Source organism: Aegilops tauschii, chromosome 5 (assembly GCF_002575655.3).
Source record: "Aegilops tauschii subsp. strangulata cultivar AL8/78 chromosome 5, Aet v6.0, whole genome shotgun sequence".
Lineage (NCBI taxonomy): Eukaryota > Viridiplantae > Streptophyta > Magnoliopsida > Poales > Poaceae > Aegilops > Aegilops tauschii.
The window spans coordinates 52,292,188-52,304,808 of record NC_053039.3 but is presented as its reverse complement, the minus strand read 5'-3'; positions in this window follow the sequence as shown (position 1 = coordinate 52,304,808).

Here is a 12,621-nt window from a genome sequence, read left to right as displayed (position 1 = left end):
GTCTGATCGGCATCCATGTAGAGTTGCCTGGATTGACACTACCCACAATGACACGGAGTGCGAGGGGCAATGGCCCAAGACCCCCGAGCGCTTAGGAGTTGACTGACATGGACCTCTATGATGAGCCTAGGTAGGACTACGTCGTGTCGAATGCTTCCGACCGGGCATTCCCCAGAAAAGTGTGGCCAAGCGGAGGTATTCAAGCGTATATGGTAACAGTAGCGCACCCCTGCAGGGAGTAAATCTATTCGAATAGCTGTGTCCACGGTAACAGGACCCTTGGTGTTGTATCCGGATCCAATACAAACTATGAATAAGACTACTATACTATAACTGTTATAATTGTTCCCGGGATTGCTTTCTCGCTGGGTTGTCGAGAAAGGATCTCGGGGCTGGTTATGATATGCTATTATCATTATTATAACCATTATAAATATGATATTGTATACAGCTATGGCTATACTCTTCTACTGCTGCAAGAATGCGACAAGCTGCTAGCCTTCGATAGGTTAGTCCTTTCCTCTACTCTGGCATTTCTGTAGTTCAGTCCACATATATAGCCCCATTCCTTTGAGACTCATGCATATTTAGGGTAGTAGAGTGTAAGTCTTGCGAGTACTTTGGATGAGTACTCACGGTTGCTTTCACCTCTTTTCCCCCATCCGTTTTCCGTGACCAGACGATGGAGTCCAGGAGCAGGAGATTCCAGGAGACTACTACCATGTGAAGATCCCTGTCGACCAGGAGTAGTCCGGAGGTTCCCAGGCACGAGGCATGCGCCTTTTTGATCGATGTTGTTATTTGTGCTAGCCTTCTTAAGGCAATCATGTTTATTTGTGTCTGTACTCAGATACTATTGTTTCCGCTGACTTGTGAACCTCAAGCTGTTGTATTCGAGCCCTTGTGGCCCCTGGCTTGTAATATAAAGCTTGTGTTATTTTAATTTTAGAGTTGTGCTGTGATATCCTTACCGCGAGTCCCCGGCTTGTATCGGGGGCACCGCACATGCAATATATACTACAAATGCCATGTCAGAAAGAAACATTTGCCATGCTACGTAACTTCATTTGCCATGTTCAAAAAAATACATTTGCCATGCTCCCTTAAAAATAAATTTTTTACCATGTTGCAAAAAAAATTCCATGCTTTATAACCTATAATTGTGATGCTTATTATGATAAATTGAAGAAAACATGCCATGCTTTGTAACCTACAATTTCCATGCTTATTATGATAAATTGAAGAAGAAGAAGAAAAGCCATGCTCCATGACTTACAAATTGCCATGCTATGTGACCATTTGTGTGTGATAAAAAAACTACCATGTATAATTTTTTGTTGTAAAAAGTAACCATGTATTATGAACATTTTTTGTATGTTTTTATCTCTTAAAAAAAGAAAAAAAGAGGATATGGGTTTAGAGCATCTCCAGCCGCGCCCCAACAGCCCCCCAGGCGATTTTTTAGCGTCGGCCCCCAAAAATCAGCCCAGTCGCGCCCCAGGAGCTTGTTTTTCGCCGGTTTGGGCCGAAACTGGCGTCGGCGGACCCAGGCCAAACCCGACGCGCTGGGGGGCGCCCGAGGGCGCCAGGGCAAGCTATTTTGGTGTGAAAGAACTGCGGGCCCGCCGAGTCAGCGACACTCGCCCTCGTCGTCCTCACCACGCCTTGGTTTCCTGCGGGGAATCAATGCCAAGGCTGCCGCCGGTCAGCCTTCCATTGATTCCTCACGGGCGGCGCGGCGACGCCCCCCTCCCGCCACGGGTACACACGGTGCCCACCCCTAGGCCGCTATAAAGCAACACCTCCCCCTCGCCTGTGACCACAAACCGCCCACAGCCGCCGAGCTCTGCCTCTCTCTCCCCGTGCGCAGCCGCCGCTGACGTTCCTCCCCTCTCTCCCCGGGCCAAGCCGCGACGATGGGAGAGCGTTTCCCCGGTGATGGCGCGGCGGCCAATGGTTTCGGCCGCCGCTCGTTGCACGAGTGGGAAGCCCACTTGATGTTCGAGGCGAACATCCCGGCACCTCCCGACATGCGCGCGCCAGGGCGGTGGAAGCTCAGCGCCGGTGGCGTCCCCATCCCCCTGCTACCTGACGTCGCTGTGCACCCCGACTACTTCGCCGACGAGGTCGACCGCGTGTGGGCGTTGCTGACGGAGGAGCAGCGGGCACTCCTGCAGTACGCCGCCGGCAACCACGAGGCGTGGGCGGCGTACTTCCAGCACTGGCAGGCGCAACGGCTGTCCTCCACCAACGGGGTGCCGGTGGTGCGGGCCACCAAGAATAGTGAGGGGTGCCGCCTATGGTAGGGCGCCCCCGGCCGCACGCTCCACCCCGTTCTCCGGCACCTCGAGAGCAGCAACTGTTGGGAAACGTAGCATGCAATTCCAAAAAATTCTATGCTCACGCAAGATCTATCTAGGAGATGCATAGCAACGAGAGGGGGAGAGTGTCGGTGTCAAAACTGGCGGATCTCGGGTAGGGGGTCCCGAACTGTGCGTCCAAGGTTGATGGTAACAGGATACGGGGGACACAATGTTTACCCAGGTTCGGGCCCTCTCTATGGAGGTAATACCCTACTTCCTGCTTGATTGATCTTGACGAATATGAGTATTACAAGAGTTGATCTACCACGAGATCGGAATGGCTAAAACCCTAGAAGTCTAGCCTGTATGATTATGATTATGATTGCCTCTATGGACTAAGCCCTCCGGTTTATATAGACACCGGAGGGGACTAGGGTTGTACAAAGTTGGTTACAGAGAAAGGAATCTTCATATCCGGGCACCAAGCTTGCCTTCCACGCCAAGGAGAGTCCCATCCGGACACGGGAGAGAGTCTTCGGTCTTGTATCTTCACAGCCCATCAGTCCGGACCACGTTACATAGTCCGGACGCCCGAGGACCCCTTAATCCAGGACTCCCTCAGTAGCCCCTGAACCAGGCTTCAATGACGATGAGTCCGACGTGCAAATTGTCTTCAGCATTGCAAGGCGGGTTCCTTCTCCGAATACTCCAACACGGTCTTCGAACGCAACGAACGTGTCCGCCTCTGCAAAACAAGTACCACACACAACCATAGAGAGTATAATATTTCACGAGTCCAATCTGCTGACAACTTTTTGTAGCGTGACATCACATCTCTGCCCGGTTATTATTTCGAACCGTTTTTCTGCCTGCCGCTTCACATTTCAAGATGCGGTTTCTATTGGCACGTCTTGTCGCAACAGAGATCTTGTCCCCTTATTACAGGATTCTCATCAATACGGGCGTGGGTAATCCAACCGTGCCGTCTGCACAGCCCTTGGGAACATGCGAGTTTTAAGGCGAGTGGGGAGGCACTTGATATTCACTGCCCTTATAAGGAGATAAGGATTCATTTTCTTCACCCATGCCATCTCTCTCTATGCCTTCCCATTCTCGAGCTCCAGCACCCAAGTCCTCATCTTTTCCGCCTCAAGAAAGCACTCGACCATGTCCGGATCTAGAGCGCAAGGCAAGTGGATGGCCTCCTCCGTCAAGGAGAAGGACATCACCAAGCTTCGCGAGGCCGGGTACCTGGCGAAAGAAATCGCCCACCGGCTTCCGGCCAAGGGGAAGATCGTCCCCACCCCGAAGCCCAATGAGAGGGTGGTGTTAATCCCCCACTTCGTCCGCGGGTTAGGGTTTCCTCTCCACCCTTTCATCCGCGGACTCATGTTCTATTACGGGCTAGATTTCCATGATCTAGCCCCAAACTCTTTCCTCAACATCTCGGCATTCATTGTCGTGTGCGAGGCCTTCCTCCGCATTCCACCCCACTTCGGACTGTGGCTTAAAATCTTCAACGTGAAGCCGAAGGTGGTGGATGGCCAACATGCAGAGTGCGGAGGGGCCATGGTGAGCAAGATGCCCAATGTCACATGGCCCAAAGGTACCTTTGTGGAGACCGTCAAAGAGTGGTAGAAACTGTGGTTCTATATCACAGAGCCCCGCGACGCCACCTGGGCCGCGGCCCTGAATTCAAATCCGGAGCCCCAATGCGGCTCACCTCCTGGCTAGAGAAGGGCCTGAATTGGTCTTCATCGGACGAGCTGGCAGCGCTACAAACGCGCATCCAGAGCATGGTGGACAAGAATATCAAGCTCGTCAATGTGATCCAGGTGATGCTAGTTCGCCGGATCCTTCCATGCCAGAGCCGGACCTGCCATTTATGGGAATTCAATCCGGCCGAGCACCAAACCTTGCTACAGTTCTTCGGAACTACGCACGAAGATATCTAGAAGGTGCTCTTCAAGGGCAACGAGACGCCGCCGGAGACAACCGAGGACCGTGGGCATGCCCTGGCCCATCCCACCAGCGCGGTAAGTCTTTCGCATTTCAAGGTGTATCCTTTACCTGCTTATTCAGAGAAGATACCCAAACCTCACTATTTATTTTTCCAGGGCTGGACAAAGAAGGCGGAGCGGATTAAGTGTCCGTCTCCGCTGCCCGAGGAACCAGCCATCCCGCTTCTGACGAAGATGCTGGTTCCGGTGCCCTACCAGGCGCCGGAGAAGAAGGCCAATGGGGGCAAGAAGTGCCCCCCGCCGCAAGGGCACTTCGGACGTGACGTCCGAAGACAACGAGACTCACTCCTCCATCACCGAAGACGACGACGAGGAGGAGGAAGAAAGCAACTCCCCCCTGAGGGGGGAAGGAAGAAGAGGGCGGCCTCCACAAATCTGGAGGCAGAGGCGTCCAAGAGGGGGAAGGGCTCCCCCGCGGATAACTCCGCGTGGGACATCGACAACAGCCCAGAACCGCGCCCCCGAAACAAGCCCCTGGCCGAATTGTGAGTACTAAAAAACCCGGATGCGCCCATATAATTGCAGTTCGGCTCGTTCCGACCTCGAGCGACCCTCATCTTCGAGGAATTCGCTGGACCCGAAGGTAATGGACAATGGGTCCCTTCCGGCGGCCTCCTCTCCCAGGGCCATGGATGACACCGAGGTGTTGTCCCGCAGGATCCCAGGCCAGGGAGAGATGCAGGAGGCCACCAGGGCGGCGACAGAGGGTGAAACCTCGGCCGCCGGACACATGGGGAGCAAATCCCCATGGAGACTGGCGATGGGGGCCAGATTCAGTTCGTCCCCCAGCCGAATACAGTCCTGGAGACCTATACGGCTCCGGAATCCGGCGGGAAGCCTCCTTCGAAAGAAGTAGGTGCACCTATCCCATCGGCGACCTCTGTCCAGCTAGAGGCGCCGGCCACCCTCGGTCTTCCGTGTTCCGAGGCCATTTCTGTACATGCTAGGCTCGTCAAGTCAACCTAAGTGTATTGCGTGTGTAAATCTGGCTTACACCCGTTGTATGTGAACGTTAGGACCTATCACACCCGATCATCACGTGGTGCTTCGGAACAACGGACTTTAGCAATGGTGCACAGTTAGGGGGAACACAATTCTTGAAATTTTAGTGAGAGATCATCTTATTTAGGCTACCGTCGTTCTAAGCAAATAAGATGTAAAACATGATAAACCTCACATGCAATCAAATAGTGACATGATATGGCCAATATCATTTTGCTCCTTTTGATCTCCATCTTCGGGGCGCCATGATCATCATCGTCACTGGCATGACACCATGATCTCCATCATCATGATCTCCATCATCGAGTCTTCATGAAGTTGTCTCGCCAACTATTACTTCTACTACTATGGCTAACGGTTAGCAATAAAGTAAAGTAATTACATGAAGTTTCAGTTGACACGCAGGTCATAAATAAATTAAGACAACTCCTATGGCTCCTGCCGGTTGTCATACTCATCGACATGCAAGTCGTGATTCCTATTACAAGAACATGATCAATCTCATACATCACATATATCATTCATCACATTCTTCTGGCCATATCACATCACATGACACATGTTGCAAAAACAAGTTAGACGTCCTCTAATTGTTGTTGCAAATTTTTACGTGGCTGCTATAGGTTTCTAGCAAGAACGTTTCTTACCTACGCCAAAACCACAACGTGATATGCCAATTTCTATTTACCCTTCATAAGGACCCTTTTCATCAAATCTGATCCGACTAAAGTGGGAGAGACAGACACCCGCTAGCCACCTTATGCAACTAGTGCATGTCAGTCGGTGGAACTTGTCTCATTTAAGCGTACGTGTAAGGTCGGTCCGGGCCGCTTCATCCCATGATGCCGCCGAATCAAGATAAGACTAGTAACGGCAAGTAAATTGACAAAATTGACGCCCACAACAACTTGTGTTCTACTCGTGCATAGAAACTACGCATAGACCTAGCTCATGATGCCATTGTTGGGGATCATTGCAGAAATTAAAAAATTTCTACGCATCACCAAGATCAATCTATGGAGTAACTAGCAACGAGAGAGAGGGGAGTGCATCTTCATACCGTTGAAGATCGCGAGACGGAAGCATTGCAAGAACGCGGATGAGGGAGTCGTACTCGTAGCGATTCAGATCACGGTGGATTCCGATCCTAGCGCCGAACAACGGCACCTCCGCGTTCAACACACGTGCAGCCCAGTGATGTCTCCCGCACCTTGATCCAGCAAGGAGGAGGGAGAGGTTGAGGAAGAGGGATCCAACAGCAGCACGACGGCGTGGTGGTGGTGGAGTGGCAGTTCTCCGGCAGGGCTTCGCCAAGCTCACTCGGAGGAGGAGAGGTGTTGGGGAGGGGAGGGGCTGCGCCTTGGATGTGGTCCTGCAGCCCTCCCTCCACCCTTCTATTTATAGGGAGAAGGGGAAAGGGGGCCAGCCCCTCTAGATGAGATCTAGAGGGGGGCGGCGGCCAAGGGGGAGGGGGCTTGCCCCCCAAGCAAGGGGGGCGCCCCCTTTAGGGTTCCCCCCCAACCCTAGGCGCATGGGCCCTAGGGGGGATGGCGCCCAGCCCACTTAGGGGCTGGTTCCCTTCCACCTACAGCCCATAAGGCCCTCCGGGGCAGGTGGACCCTCCCGATGGACCCCCGAAACCCCTCCGGTGGTCCCGGTACAATACCGGTATACCCCCGAATATTTCCGGTGACCGTATGATGACTTCCCATATATAAATCTTCATCTCCGGACCATTCCGGAACTCCTCGTGACGCCCGGGATCTCATTCGGGACTCCGAACAACATTCGGTAATCACATACAAATCTTCCTTATAACCCTAGCGTCATTGAACCTTAAGTGTGTAGACCCTACGGGTTCGGGAATCATGCAGACCGAGACAGCTCTCTAGCCAATAACCAACAGCGGGATCTGGATACCCATGTTGGCTCCCACATGTTCCACGATGATCTCATCAGATGAACCACGATGTCGAGGATTCAAGCAATCCCGTATACAATTCCCTTTGTCAATCGGTACGTTACTTGCCCGAGATTCGATCGTCGGTATCCCAATACCTCGTTCAATCTCGTTACCGGCAAGTCGCTTTACTCGTTCCGTAATGCATGATCCCGTGACTAACTACTTAGTCACATACTGAGCTCATTATGATGATGCATTACCGAGTGGTCCAGAGATACCTCTCCGTCATACGGAGTGACAAATCCCAGTCTCGATCCGTGCCAACCCAACAGACACTTTCGGAGATACCTGTAGTGCACATTTATAGCCACCCAGTTACGTTGTGACGTATGGTACTCCCAAAGCATTCCTACGGTACCCGGTAGTTGCACGATCTCATGGTCTAAGGAAATGATATTTGACATTAGAAAAGTTTTAGCAAACGAACTACACGATCTAGTGCTATGCTTAGGATTGGGTCTTGTCCATCACATCATTCTCCTAATGATGTGATCCCGTTAGCAATGACATCCAATGTCCATGGTTAGGAAACCGTAACCATCTATTGATCAACGAGCTAGTCAACTAGAGGCTCACTAGGGACATGTTATGGTCTATGTGTTCACACATGTATTACGATTTCCGGATAACACAATTATAGCATGAACAATAGACAATTATCATGATCAAGGAAATATAATAATAACCATTTTATTATTGCCTCTAGGGCATATTTCCAACAGTCCCGAACTGTGCGTCTAAGGTCGATGGTAACAGGAGACAGGGGACATAGTGTTTACCCAGGTTCGGGCCCTCTCTATGGAGGTAATACCCTACTTCCTGCTCGATTGATCTTGATGAATATGAGTGTTACAAGAGTTGATCTACCACGAGATCGTAATGGCTAAAACCCTAGAAGTGTAGTCTGTCCGACTATGATTATCCGTCTTCGGCCCTATGGGCCTGACCCTCCGGTTTATATAGACACCGGAGGGATCTAGGGTTACAGAAAGTCGGTTACAGAGAAAGGAATCTTCATATTTGGTCGCCAAGCTTGCCTTCCACGCCAAGGAGAGTCCCATCCGGACACGAGAGAAAGCCTTCGGTCTTCGTATCTTCACAGCCCATCAGTCCGGCCCATGTCTAACAGGTCAGACGCCCGAGGACCCCTTAACCCAGGACTTCCTCACTGGCCGCCGAGCACTATCGCAGAGCTGGAAGCCGCGGGCGTCAGCGAGGTCTCCGCGGACCCGCACGAGCTCATGTACATGCAAGCGCCAGCGCCCGTGCCCATGCCCGTGCGCGCCCCTCCACCCACTGTGGCACCGGCCCCCGTGCATTTGGCTGCACCCGCCGCACCCGTGCCCCTGCCCGTGCGCGCCCCTCCACCCACCGCGGCGCCGGTCCCCGAGCGTTTGGCTGCACCGGCCGCGCCCGTGCCTGCGCACGCGCCCCCCCTCAGCGGCATGGGATGCTACCGTCGACCGCTACCTCTCAGCGGCGCCAGTTGCCGTCCTCCCGCGCCCCGCCCATTGATCGCGCGACGACATGATATTTGATTTACAGGTGAAGAACATTTTGTGCTGCCTTGAAGACTTCAACAACGGCGTCCCGGAGGACGACAACGACAATGACGGCGCGGCACGCCGCCTCCGCCGCCGCCGGAAATAGTTTTTTGGGATTTAATACCGTATCTCGAATTCTCGATCATATGAATATAAATTCACAGTGTGACTGAATGAAAGATATGGTTTGAACGAACTTGCATTTTTCTATCTTAATGTACAGACTTGTCAAACGATTTACTTTAAAAAAAGGTCAATGGTTTTTAAATGTAAAACACTCATCGCAAACATTTTAGTTAGAACACCCGTATGCAAACCGACAGCTTCCCCAGGAAGCCAAGGGAAAATGTGCCGAGCAGGATTTCTGCATCCCTTCAACGCAAACGGTTGTTTTGCATGACCCGTGTGTAACCACATACAAACAATTGGGTAAGATTTGCATATCTGTCATTTTGGGTATGTTGCCATTTGTCAAACTGGAAAAATTAACATTTGTTTATCTAGTAACATTGCCATTTGTCAACCTTGTAACACTGCGATTTGTCAAAATATGCAGCTAAAAATCACTAGCACCATCTAATTTTTGCAACTAAAATCACTAGCACTCACTACTGCAGGTTGCTGCTAATGCGACACTACGATTAGAGACCCTTCAATGAAACTGTGTGCGATGCCATAATCGCAAATGGTGGTGTAAAAAAAACCGTCAAAAAGGTGCAAAACGTTTGCGATGGAGGATGCATCAAACACGGTTCAAATTTTAGTTGCGTGTGTGATTCAGGGCATACGGTTCAGTTCAATTAACCGTTTTCGATGAGGAGGAACAAAAGAAACGGGCAGCCAGATGAAGGTGTGTGTGATGTACAACATACGGTTCACTCGGATGAACTGTTCGTGATTAGGCAACACAAAAGAAACGGTCAGCCAGATGAAGGTGTGTGCGATATACGGCATGCAGTTCACTCGGATGAACTATTTGCGTTGAGACAAGAGAACAGAAACGGTTCAAGTTAACAAGACGTGTGTGTTGTGCGATGGGATTGCATACAGAACAACAACATCTATACACACACACACACACACACACACACACACACACACACACTTATAAGGACATGCTTGCATAACTAAATTAAACATCCACTTACATAGGTGGCTACTACAACCATGGCATTTGCACACACCAAAGTAAACTATTACATGCATAATTACATAGGTGGCTACTACACACATGAAATTTCCAGACACCAATAAATTAAACTATATATTACATGCATGATTAACTAGCATAAACGATCATCTGATCATCATCTACATCTTGTGACGCTTGCTCTGCTTGTGGCTCGATCCGGGCTCGTCGATTTGGGTAAGGAGGCACTTCGTCATGTCAACGATCCGCCTGTGCATCTCGTAGCATGTGTACACGCTCTTGGCCGTGAACTTGAGGTGAGGTTCATCCAGTTGCCGCATCCAGGCCCTGTGCCAGGATAGGGGGCTTGTTCTCTGGGCATCCTGCTTCATCTTTTTGTAGTAGGGGTCGATGATGGCCGAGGCGAGTTCGACCAGGGAGTCCTTCTTCGTGTTGCCCCAGACCTTGTAGTGGTCATGGATTTCGACAAGGTTCTTGTAGGCCAAGCCCGTAACACCGAGTGCTTTTACATCGTTGGTGGTTTCCACCATGGCGAACTTGTAGTCGGTGCTGTTGACAAACCTGTTGAAACGGTAACAAGGCTCTATGGCCATGCAGTAGTGGTAGATGAGGACATGATGGTGCATGCACAATTAGGCGACGGCCGGCGGTGTATTGGAGGTCAATGCCGACCACCTTGTACTTGTCTCCAGCAAGCAACTGCTCAACGCGGTTGATGTAGTCATCCACTGATACGTCTCCAACGTATCTATAATTTATGAAGTATTCATGCCATGTTTAGAATAATTTTATATGATTTTGGTATGATTTGATTAGAACTAACTCAGACTGACGCTGTTTTCAGCAGAACTACCGTGGTGTTGTTTTTGTGCAAAAATAAAAGTTCTCGGAATGCGATGAAAATCAATGGAGAATTTTTCTGGAAAATATAAAAAATACTAGAATGAAGAGTTACCGAAGAGGAGGCCCGTGGGCCCCACGAGGGTGGAGGGCGCGCCCACCCCCCTAGGGCGTGCCCCTGTGCCTCGTGGACTTCCCATGGGGCCCCCTGACTTGTTCTCGACGCCAACCTCTTCTATAAATACCCAAACCTCCAGAAAATAACCTAGATCAAATGTTCTGCCGCCACAAGCCTCTGTAGCCACAAGAAATCAATCTAGGCCCTCTCTGGCACCCTGCCGGAGGGGGGCATCATCACCGAAGGCCATGGAGGAAGATCCCGGAGGGTCCATCATCGCCATGAAGGCCAAGGACCAGAGGAAGATCCTCTCCCCATCTAGGGGGGAGGCCATGGAGGAGGAAGCACAAGGGGAGAACCTCTCCTTCTCTCTCTCGGTGGCGCCGGAGTGCCATCGGGAGGGGAATCATCGCCGAAGTGATCGTCTTCATCAACATCACCATCCTCATCTTTTTTACGCGGTCCACTCTCCTGCACCCCACTGTAATCCCTACTTGAACATGGGGCTTTATGACACATATTATGATCCAATGATGTGTTGCCATCCTATGATGTTTTGAGTAGATATCCTTTATCTTTGGGTTGATTGATGATCTAGATTGGTATGAGTTGTATGTTTTATTTTGGTGTTGTCCTATTGTGCCCTCCGTGTCGCGCAAGCGTGAGGGATTCCCACTGTAGGGTGTTGCAATACGTTCATGATTCGCTTATAGTGGGTTGCTTGAGTGACAGAAGCATAAACCTGAGTAAGGGGGTTGTTGCGTATGGGATAAAGGGGACTTGATATGTTAATGCTATGGTTGGGTTTTATCTTAATGATCTTTAGTAGCTGCGGATGCTTCCTAGAGTTCCAATCATAAGTGCATATGATCCAAGAAGAGAAAGTATGTTAGCTTATGCCTCTCCCTCATATGAAATTGCAATTACGACTACCGGTCTTGTTAACAATTTCCTAGGATAATTCCGCACACCGACCCATCATTATTTCACACTCGCTATTTATAATATTTAGTAATATATTCTAACTTTATGATAACAGCACCTACTTTTATGTTTTAGCTCTCCGATACCATGAAAGTTATCCTCTTCATACCCACAACGTAGTTTTATTTCTCGTTTCTAGTTGGAAGCAAATGTTTGGTGTACGTAGAGTCGTATTAGTGGCAGATAGGACTTGAGAGAATATTGATCTTACCTTTAGCTCCTTGTGGGTTCGACACTCCATACTTATCACTTCCACCTTTAGGAATTGCTACGATGATTCCCTGCACTTGGGGATTATCAAGCCCTTTTCTGGCGCCGTTGCCGGGGAGCAATAGCGTAGGGTTAATATTCTCGTGTGTGCTTGTTTGCTTTCTTCACTAAGTAGATTTTGTTTTTACTTTTTGTTTCTGTTTAGTTGTGGGTGAAACATACAAAAAAATTAAAAATTACTTGCCTCTCATGCCTAAAATGTTTTTCAATAAGAGAAGTGATTGGAAGGTTATGCATTGGAGAAGTGAGGGTCGACCTTGAACACTTGTGTTCATGCTCATGGAAACAATGTAAAAAATTTCATGGAAGTTTCTCTGAAAATTATTATCCCCTTGTATTATAAAAATAATGTGCCAAGCTTTGGTTTTAGGATGATTTGATTGCTTGTTTACTTTGTGCAGTACAAAAACAGAAACTTTGGCTGTA